Raw genomic sequence first — 9,109 nt, 5'->3', positions numbered from 1 at the left:
GAGCACCCAGCTGAGATCTGAGATTCTGATATCACAGTGCCCATCTGTGTCGTTGAGGGATGTCGTCTTGTGTAACTAGTAGTACTGGGCAGCCTGACTCTAGAAAGTGGGTCAACAATTAGATAGATCTGCTTAGGGGTGGAGAATTTTAAGCTGGTTAGGGTAAAAGAACAAAGGGACAAGAGTATTGAGGGTATGTGTAAGAGAACTGCTGAAATAATGGGTGGAATCTGGATTGAATTTGACGGTAAAACTAGAAAAGGATATTAAAGTGAGATCTTGAATTATTTGCCTTACTCTAGTTCCTACAATTTTAAAAGGGTCGTCAGGAAACTCAAGCATGGATTGAGCTTCTCATTGCGGGCTTCTCATTGCAGTGGCCTCTCCTATTGCGGAGCAAGGCTCTAGGCGCGCAGGCTTCAGTAGTTATGGCACGCGAGCTCAGTAGTTGTAGCTCGCAGGCTCTAGAGCGCAGGCTCAGCAGTTGTGGCTCAAGGGCTTAGTTGCTCCATGGCATGTGGGATCTTCCCGGACCAGGGCTCGAACCTGTGTTCCCTGCATTGGCAGGCAGATTCTTAACCACTGCGCCACGAGGGAAGTCCATGCTTGGGTCCAGAGGATAGATGTGAGAAAAGTGGAGCTGGGGGACAATATAACATAACTGCTGAGAGCTGTTTGATGAAGCTACAAATTAGATCTTGGTTTAATATGTGTAAAATTTTGCTTACCTATAGAAGTGTCCACATTTGTCATGGAGAGTTAGTTTCTTCTATCACTAATGGTTTTCAAATATATGCTCAATGATATTAATATGAATATAATGAAGGGATCTATTCTTCAGACATAGGGCTAGAGCAAATAATTTTAAAGTCTGACTCTTCAATTCCAAAATCTGTTAAAATATGTAAAATCTGGCATTTATCTTTCTCATTAACAAATATTACACTACCATATAAATCTCATTAATTAAAAATTAGCTTAATATATTTATGCAAACATACATATAAAGTTCATCAGAATGTGACAGTATTATTTCCTCTACCTGTGTATGTAAGCTTAGGCCCACTGAGTAATAAGGTTTATCTCTTGTTCTAGAGCTACACTATCCAACGTGGAGCTACTAGCCACAAGTGTCTATTGAGCACTTGAAATGTGGCAAGTTTAAACTGACACCTGTGTAGATGTAAAGACACAGAAGATAATATTATAGACATACTGGGTTAAAAATATGATTATATCTATTATAACTTTTATATATCTATTATAACCTTTTTTCTTTTTATCTTTTCTAATGTTACTACAATATTATAAACTATGTGGCTCAGAGTAAATTTCTATTGATCGTGCCGCTCATGAGGAAGGAAAAATATGGTTCAAAAATACAGTTCTTTTTACAGTAGAATGACTACATTACAGACATCATCCTTTGCATTTCCCTATAGTGATTCTCTTTGTTCACTGATTTGCTCCTGCAATGTGGCAAACATTGTTCTTGGCACCAGAAAAAGCAATGATCAAAACAGAAGAAAAAAAAAAAAGAATTCCTGCACTAAAACAATTTATCTTCTAATGTAAGGAGAAAAACAATAAACATATTAATAAGTAAAATATGTAATATGTCAGACGATAATGATTGCTACAGGAAACATAAGGCACTGAATCAGGATTGGGGTTGCTGATGGGGAAATGCAAGATAGATCACGCATTTGGAATTGCAATTTTCATAGGTGGTTTCGGAGGGCATCCCTGAGAGGGTAACACACATGCAAAGAAGGGAGTGAACCATGTGAAAGTCAGGAGGAAAAGTGTGATAAGCAAAGGAAAGATGAAGTGCAAAGTTCCTGATGCCCAACTTGGATGGAGTATTCAAATAACAGCAACTGCTTATAGGCAGTGTGGCTGAAGCAGAGGGAGGGAGGGAGAAACTGGTAAAGGACAAGGTGGTGTAGGACCTTGTATGCACCTTCCACTTCCCTGCTCTGCTCTGGATGAAAAAAGATACAATTCAAGAGCTTTAGCAGAAAAGGAACTCTTTCTGTTACATTACACTGTAAAAAGCAAAGTTTAAAAATGAATCTCCCTGTGGGACATGGTACATTGAGAAAAGGCTGGTGACTAGTTAGGACGCAAGAAATGGTGGGGGCTTGGACCAAGGTGGCAATGGTGGAGGGTATGACAAGTGGTCAGACTCCGAGCCTACAGAATTTGCTGACAGATTGTGTCTTGTGAGAGGAGGAGAGGTGTCAGGATTCTTTTAGTGACCTTTCATCTCCATTATATTACTAAATTAACATTAGAAAAATGTACATACTCAGTAGAATTATTTTTATAATGAACATATCTTTCTGCTATGAAAGTCTGACTTTCAAGGGGGGAAAAGTGAGGATTTGTTTTTAAAAATATGCAGATTAGAACTTGTACAATAAAACAGTACACTAACAGTACAATAAAAATTTAAATGATGATGTTTGAACCACTTTGAGACATTAGGTAGACTGATTTTTCTTCAGTAGTTTATCTAAAATATGAAAAATAACTGGTACATTATATAAGTTGTTCAACAGAATAATTCTTCCTGTAATGCAGTTACCAGTTATTGAAACATATATTACTTAACTCAAGAAGAGCTTTAAAAAAACAGCGCAGAGTTTAGTATCAACTCGTTTTATACTACAAATTTACTCAGTTTCAGCCCTATTGACACTTGGAGCCAACTAATTCTTTGTTGTGGGGATGTCTTCCCCATCCAGTGGTGACAACCAAATGCTCCCTAACCACTAGAATCTCTTCTTAAACTTATAACAAATTAACCTTTTATTAATTAGGTAATTAAAGCAGTAGCTGATATTTATAGAAACATATTGTACCAGGGATCCTATTACGTGTGTTAAAGGCATAGTCGCATTTATTCACCATAGCCATGTAATTAGGGGGTTATTGTCATTCTCTCCTTCTACAGATAAGAAATTGCAGTTTAGGGCTTACCTGGTGGCGCAGTGGTTGAGAGTCCGCCTGCCGATTCAGGGGACACGGGTTCGTGCCCCGGTCCGCGAGGATCCCACATGCCGCGGAGCGGCTGGGCCCGTGAGCCACGGCCGCTGGGCCTGCGCGTCCGGAGCCTGTGCTCCGCAGCGGGAGCGGCCGCAGCAGTGAGAGCCCCGCGTACTGCAAAAAAAAAAAAAAAGAAAAAAGAAATTGCAGTTTAGATAGAGACCCACTTCCACAAAGTCTCAAAGCAAAGGATGGGAGAAAAGTGATCTGGAAGTCTGGGCCCTTCCTAACATTTCTTCAGGTGAGACTCTGCAAACCTAGATTTATTCATGAGTTTGTCTCCATGATTTAAAAATATTTAGTGCATTTAATTAAAATATCATAGTTAGACTGACACAATATTGTTTATCAGAAAGAAAATGGTTTGCTTTAATAAGTGTTTCCATTTTTAACTTTTTAATACTTTTGAATTCACATATGTGCAAACGTAATTTTGAAGATATATTGTCCCCAATCAAATTGCAACACTGTTAATATTCTTCAGTGTTTACATCTAAGCAAAAACTACATGATAGCAACATGATAGCAAACGTAATTTTGAAGATATATTGTTCCAAATCAAATTGCAACACTGTTAATATTCTTCAGTGTTTACATCTAAGCAAAAACTACATGATAGCAACTTTGTAAACAATTAGGTTTAATTTTTTTCCAGAGGGAACATTTTAAATATGGTGTTTAAGCTGGATTTCATTAAAATATGTTTCTTCAGCTGTGTGAAGGGCTGTAAAGGAGTGAGGGAAGGAGTGGAGTGTGACAAAACTATGACAAAGGAGTTAGGAAAAACATTTCAGGAACAAAGAGAATTAATTAACTCAAACATATGATTCATCTCACTCTGGTAAGAGCTAATTGCCTTTTATGCACTCCAACTGTTAAAAGTACTGTGATGTGGCTACTCATGTGAACATAAAAACTATTAGAATGCACTGAAATTCATAATGCGTACTATATTTTACATAATAAAAATCCTTTCCTTCCTAACATAATGTTCCAGTATATTAAATTTTCTGGTTAACTTGAAATATTTCTTTAATTGTCCTAAGGTAGATTAGTCTTTATTTTGTCTTAATAAAAATACTATGATAAATACATTTCAAAGATGAGTGGATTTCTTTTAGTGCTCCAGAAATATCAGGGGTTAAAAACATTACTGTGTAATTCTATAAAGTTTGACGTAAAACATGCAGAAAAAAATATAATGAATCTCTACTGTTCCCTGGACATCTCTATAAGGGTATTATTTTGTATATTTTTGAAAATTGTTCTCTGAACTCTTTCTCTTAAATGTATATTTTAGAGTGTAAGGAAGAAAGGATAATTAATTGAGTTTTGAATGAGATCCACACTCCTGTATAATCTCTCTTTAACACAAAATATTTCAAATCTGAAATAACTCTTTCAAAGCAAATGTTTCAGCAGCAGAAACATTTAAATTTTTTAATTAAAAATTTTAAAATCATTTTTATTCTTTCTCAGACTACTTCATTTTCTGTTTATGTCTACTGGAGTGTGTTATTGCTGATAATTCTAAATACATATGTCCCTGGATATTTTCCTAAATAAGTCCCAGGAGTGAGTGAAGGAAATTTATACTCTAAAAAGGTGATTTTCTGCCTTAAGTATGTGCCAGAGTCTCCCTAATCTATAATCAAAAGTGTGGCTCCAACCTCATCTACTGATCAATCAAGACTTGAATGTACATTAGAGTCCCCTGGGTGCTTGTTCAAACACAGAGTGCTGGGCCCACCCCCAGAATTTCTGATTCAGTAGGTCTCAGGTGCAACCTGAACGTTGCATTTCTAACAAGTCGCAGGTGATACTGATGATACTGGTCCAAGAACTACACTCTGGGAACTTCTGTATTTGAGGAAACTTTCCCTGAAAAACTAAACACTGATCAGTAGCACATCCTAAGATCTCTCAGCATTAACCACCTAAGTGTATTATACATGTTTTAGCACTTAATAATACATTTAAAAATGATTCTCCAATCTTATTTAATTTGTAAACTCAGTAGCAATAAGAACAATCCTATTTCTTTTCTACTTTCCAGAGAATCAGGTACTTTGTCCCTCATAAATATACCATTTAGCTAGTAAACATAAATGTGATAGACATATGAAAAATGTATAAAAGTGTTTTTAATCCATTAGATACTTATTTGTACACTATATTATTTGGATGATTTACTCATGTCACGTTTTTATATTCTGAAAATAAATAACACGTAAAATAAAAAGAATTAATTTAGGAAAGTCATATTGGAGTAAAAAGCTCAGAACTTCCAATCTAATTCTGAGTCTACCAATAGTTGGATCTATGATTTGGGGCAAATGATTTGTTCCCTGTGGGCCACAGTTTCTTCTTCTATAAACTGAGGGTATTGGATTAAATGAGGTCTAATCCTGGGAGCAGGTTTTAAATTGTATGATAATAAGTTTTTAAAAAGACTCACATTGTTATCTTACAGACTGATGATACTTTTATGTTATTCTAGAACACAAAAAGAGAGCGAAAATTTCAAGCCCTCTTTTTAACGATAGGTTACTTGATATGCCAGCTCAAAATAAGAGACAGCATGGAAGAAAACAAGGAATGCATACCTTTGAGGAAGAAGGTACGCATTCCCACATGCCTAAACCAGTAGATGAAAAGGCAGATAGTCCTCACATATGGTGCTATGTGCATTCTAATTATAACTAGAGTTTCATGTGGGTTTTCCATGTTCTTAATATAGAATTTTTTTTAAAAAAGTATCAAACCCTCAACTGTAAAAATATCAAATATCATTAGAGTAATTTATAGTTTAAAATAAAGCTATCATAAAAAGAATAGAATGTTTCACCTTAAATTAGATTTTATTATAAACCTCAATGTGTAGTTTGTTCCGTAGAATTAATGAATATACACCACTGCTTATTTTCTGTTTTATTGATGTAATAAATAAGGTTTCTAAATTGTACTTTGAAGAGCTATTTCTTTTCTCTCCTTTAACTAAAGGGTTTCATTTCAGTACTTTTTATTTCCCTTAATAACGTTAGTACCCATGGCATTTAATAAATCTTATAAATTTAAGATTAAAATGTATCACCCCACACTCCTGTTTTTTATGAGTCTGACTTGCCTGTCGAGTATGCTGGAAGAAAAAAATACTGTATCACAATTCTTTTAGAAGAGTTCAGAATAATTTTTGTTTACTTTAACAGAGCAGGAGTAAGGTAAAAACTAAGTCCGTCTCAGAATTAAGTTTTTTATTGATGTTTCTAATCTCTCTGACCATAAATTCACTTTTCTTTGATCAACAATCATCAAAAGCAACAGAAGCAACATACACAAACACAAATGAACTAACAAAAAGCTCAGCCTCTCCCTGTTATACTCCTATTTTGTCCACTCAGCACGTTTGCTACATTCTCCAAGTAATGAGGAGCCAGTGTGTTAATTACAAAACCATAAGGGAAGTACAAGAAAGAAGCTTTTCACTACTCCTCCAGTGCTTTGATCTAATTCAACTTGAGAACTATTGGGATCTTTACTTTGTCAAAGACAATGTTGAGTGTTCAACAGACTAATGTACAAGCAGGTTTGGCAGAGTAGGTTAGCACAGGGGGTTAACACCCACAGCATGCCTGAGTACCCTCCAAGGAGGATAGCACTCCCATTGATTCAGTATGCGTTCTTAAATATGGTGACCCTAATTAAATCAATCATCCTTCTTAGTGGGTGTCAGGAGACTTAAGGCAGATTAATTTAGCAGGGGCCAAGGTATTTAAGGGAGTTGATTTAATCAATGGAGTCATGTGATCTAGGGGCTGATTGAATCAACGGGAGTCACATGATACTGGGGACTGAATCATTGGTAGTCCCATGATTTAAGGGAACTGATGGAATCAAACGCAATCACGTGATATAAGGGGGCTTCTTGTTTTAACAAGTGTCAGGAGATTAAGAAGGCCTATTAATTTAATGGGGTTCAGGAGAATTAAGAAGCCCCAATGACTTCATGGGTGTCAGGAGAGTTAAGAGGGCAGATTGATTTAATGAGGATCAGGAAACCTAAGGGATTTGATTGGTATAATGGGCATCAGGAGATTTAAGAAGGATGATTGATTTAATGGGGGTCAGGCTATATAACTGGGCTGATGGAATCAATGAGAGTCACCTGATTTATGGGGACTGATTTAACAATAGAAGTCATGTGATCCAATGGGGTTGATTGAATAAGCCCAAGCAACCCCTCACCAAGGGTACATCACCTATGTACACAACTGTGTATATAATATATATACATAGTATATATACACAACTGTGTACATACTATGTGTCCACAAAGGATCTTTGCATACACAATGCATATACACAAATGTGGATATACTATGTTTCCACAAAGGAACTTTATGTATACAATTCATAAACACAATTGTGTACCCCAGGGGGTATACTCACAGAATATCACATTGCTCAGTTGTGTAATTTTGTATTTTGTTATGATATCAGGTAAAGTTCCTCTTCATTATTTCCTTTCCTGAAATACCACTGACTATCCTTAAAATTACTTTTCCGCATAAACTTTGAAATAAACAACTTGAGAACTATTTTAAGCCAAATATATACATGCACATACATATAAGTACACACACATCTCATTAGGATATTGAGTGGAATTACATGGGTTTTATGGTTTAATACAAGGACAATTAACTTCTTTTATATTGAGTCTTTCCATTTTAGAGCATGATCTTTCTTACCAGTCATTCCTTTTGACCATCAATAAGTATTTAGCATCTCTTGCTACAGCTGTTTATTAAGTATTTTGTAGTTTTTGATGCTATTTTCATTGGGATTTTCTCCATTGCATTTTCCAGTTGCTGATTGTTGTCAACATTTACAGGAAAGATATCAATTTTTGTAAACTATTTTTCTATTTTCCATTACTAGATTCTTACATTAGTTTAACAATATTTCTTTGATTTCCAGAAATTGTCTAGAAACACTGTCACTTCTTGTGTAATTTGAGTTTTATCTCTTCTTCTTAGTCAATTTTTAAACATGATTTTGTTATTTTTGTATTAACTGGAACTCCCAGAATTAGGCTGATATAAAGGAAGAAAGTATATGCAGTAAGTGCCCAACTATTTTGACAAACATGAGTCTTTTATGTATAGTCATAATGTACTGTGCGTTTGTAATTGGCTTAGTGCATGAGCTAGACTCAGAAGAGTAAAATTCAGAAAGCAAGTCCCGAATTTTATTTTCCATTCACTTTATGGTAACAAAATCTTTCAGGTCAAAGTTTTATTTTTGTTTCATTTTTTTATACTTTGGTCATCTTTTAGCATTTATAAAATCATTATTTACAGTATTTATTTTTGTATACCCTACACATAATGCAAATATCCCCCAAACACTGTCATTGCAGAACCACTCTACTCAATAAATTTAGAAAGGCTGATAAGCTATCTTCACACCCACAATAAAGCTCCTATTACAAAGGAATTAATCTTTATCTCGCTGAATCATATATGTTCAATGCTGATTTCATCCTAAATTCAGGTATGACTTAAAATCAAATGGGGAAGGAATCATAAAAATTCCAATGAACAAAGATATTTGCTTATCCATAATATATTGTATTGTTAGCAGGTGATTTAAAAATTTTATTATAATAGAACCCACATTTAAAAAAAAATTTTCTGGCCTCGCCAAGTATCATGTGGGATATTAGTTCCCCAACCAGGGATCCAACCTGTGCCCCTGCATTAGAAATGTGGAATCTTAACTGCTGGACCACCAGGGAAGTCCCCCACATTTGTTTTTTTATTCTGATCGCAGACCTTAGAGAAGGAATCCATAGAATATGGTGTAATGAATTATATATCGCTAGAATTATTTTTCCTTTCAGATGACTGTATCAGCTATTATAACTTTTTATATATCTCACCCTAATAATACAAGCAAAACTCCTCACAATAATTCATAAGCGATTGATATCATTTTTCCCTAATAATTTTGCAAAGTATCATTATTGCTAAAATTAACTTTTTAATATTTTTGT

At 35.1% G+C, this 9,109-nt stretch overlaps 1 long non-coding RNA gene across 1 annotated transcript in view; it reads right to left on the bottom strand.

Annotated features, from left to right (window-relative positions):
- Positions 1 to 2,892: 2,892 nt before the first annotated feature.
- Positions 2,893 to 9,109, bottom strand: part of LOC137228920 (uncharacterized) — a 320,233-nt gene continuing 314,016 nt past the window's right edge. Inside the window, exon 10 of the long non-coding RNA XR_010945406.1 lies at positions 2,893 to 3,165. This is a non-coding gene — a long non-coding RNA (uncharacterized lncRNA). The remainder of the gene's footprint in view (positions 3,166 to 9,109) is intronic.

Source organism: Pseudorca crassidens, chromosome 8 (genome assembly GCF_039906515.1).
Source record: "Pseudorca crassidens isolate mPseCra1 chromosome 8, mPseCra1.hap1, whole genome shotgun sequence".
NCBI classification, from domain to species: Eukaryota; Metazoa; Chordata; class Mammalia; order Artiodactyla; family Delphinidae; genus Pseudorca; species Pseudorca crassidens.
The sequence above is the reverse complement of the archived record's forward strand: the minus strand, read 5'-3'. Positions and strand labels throughout refer to the sequence as shown.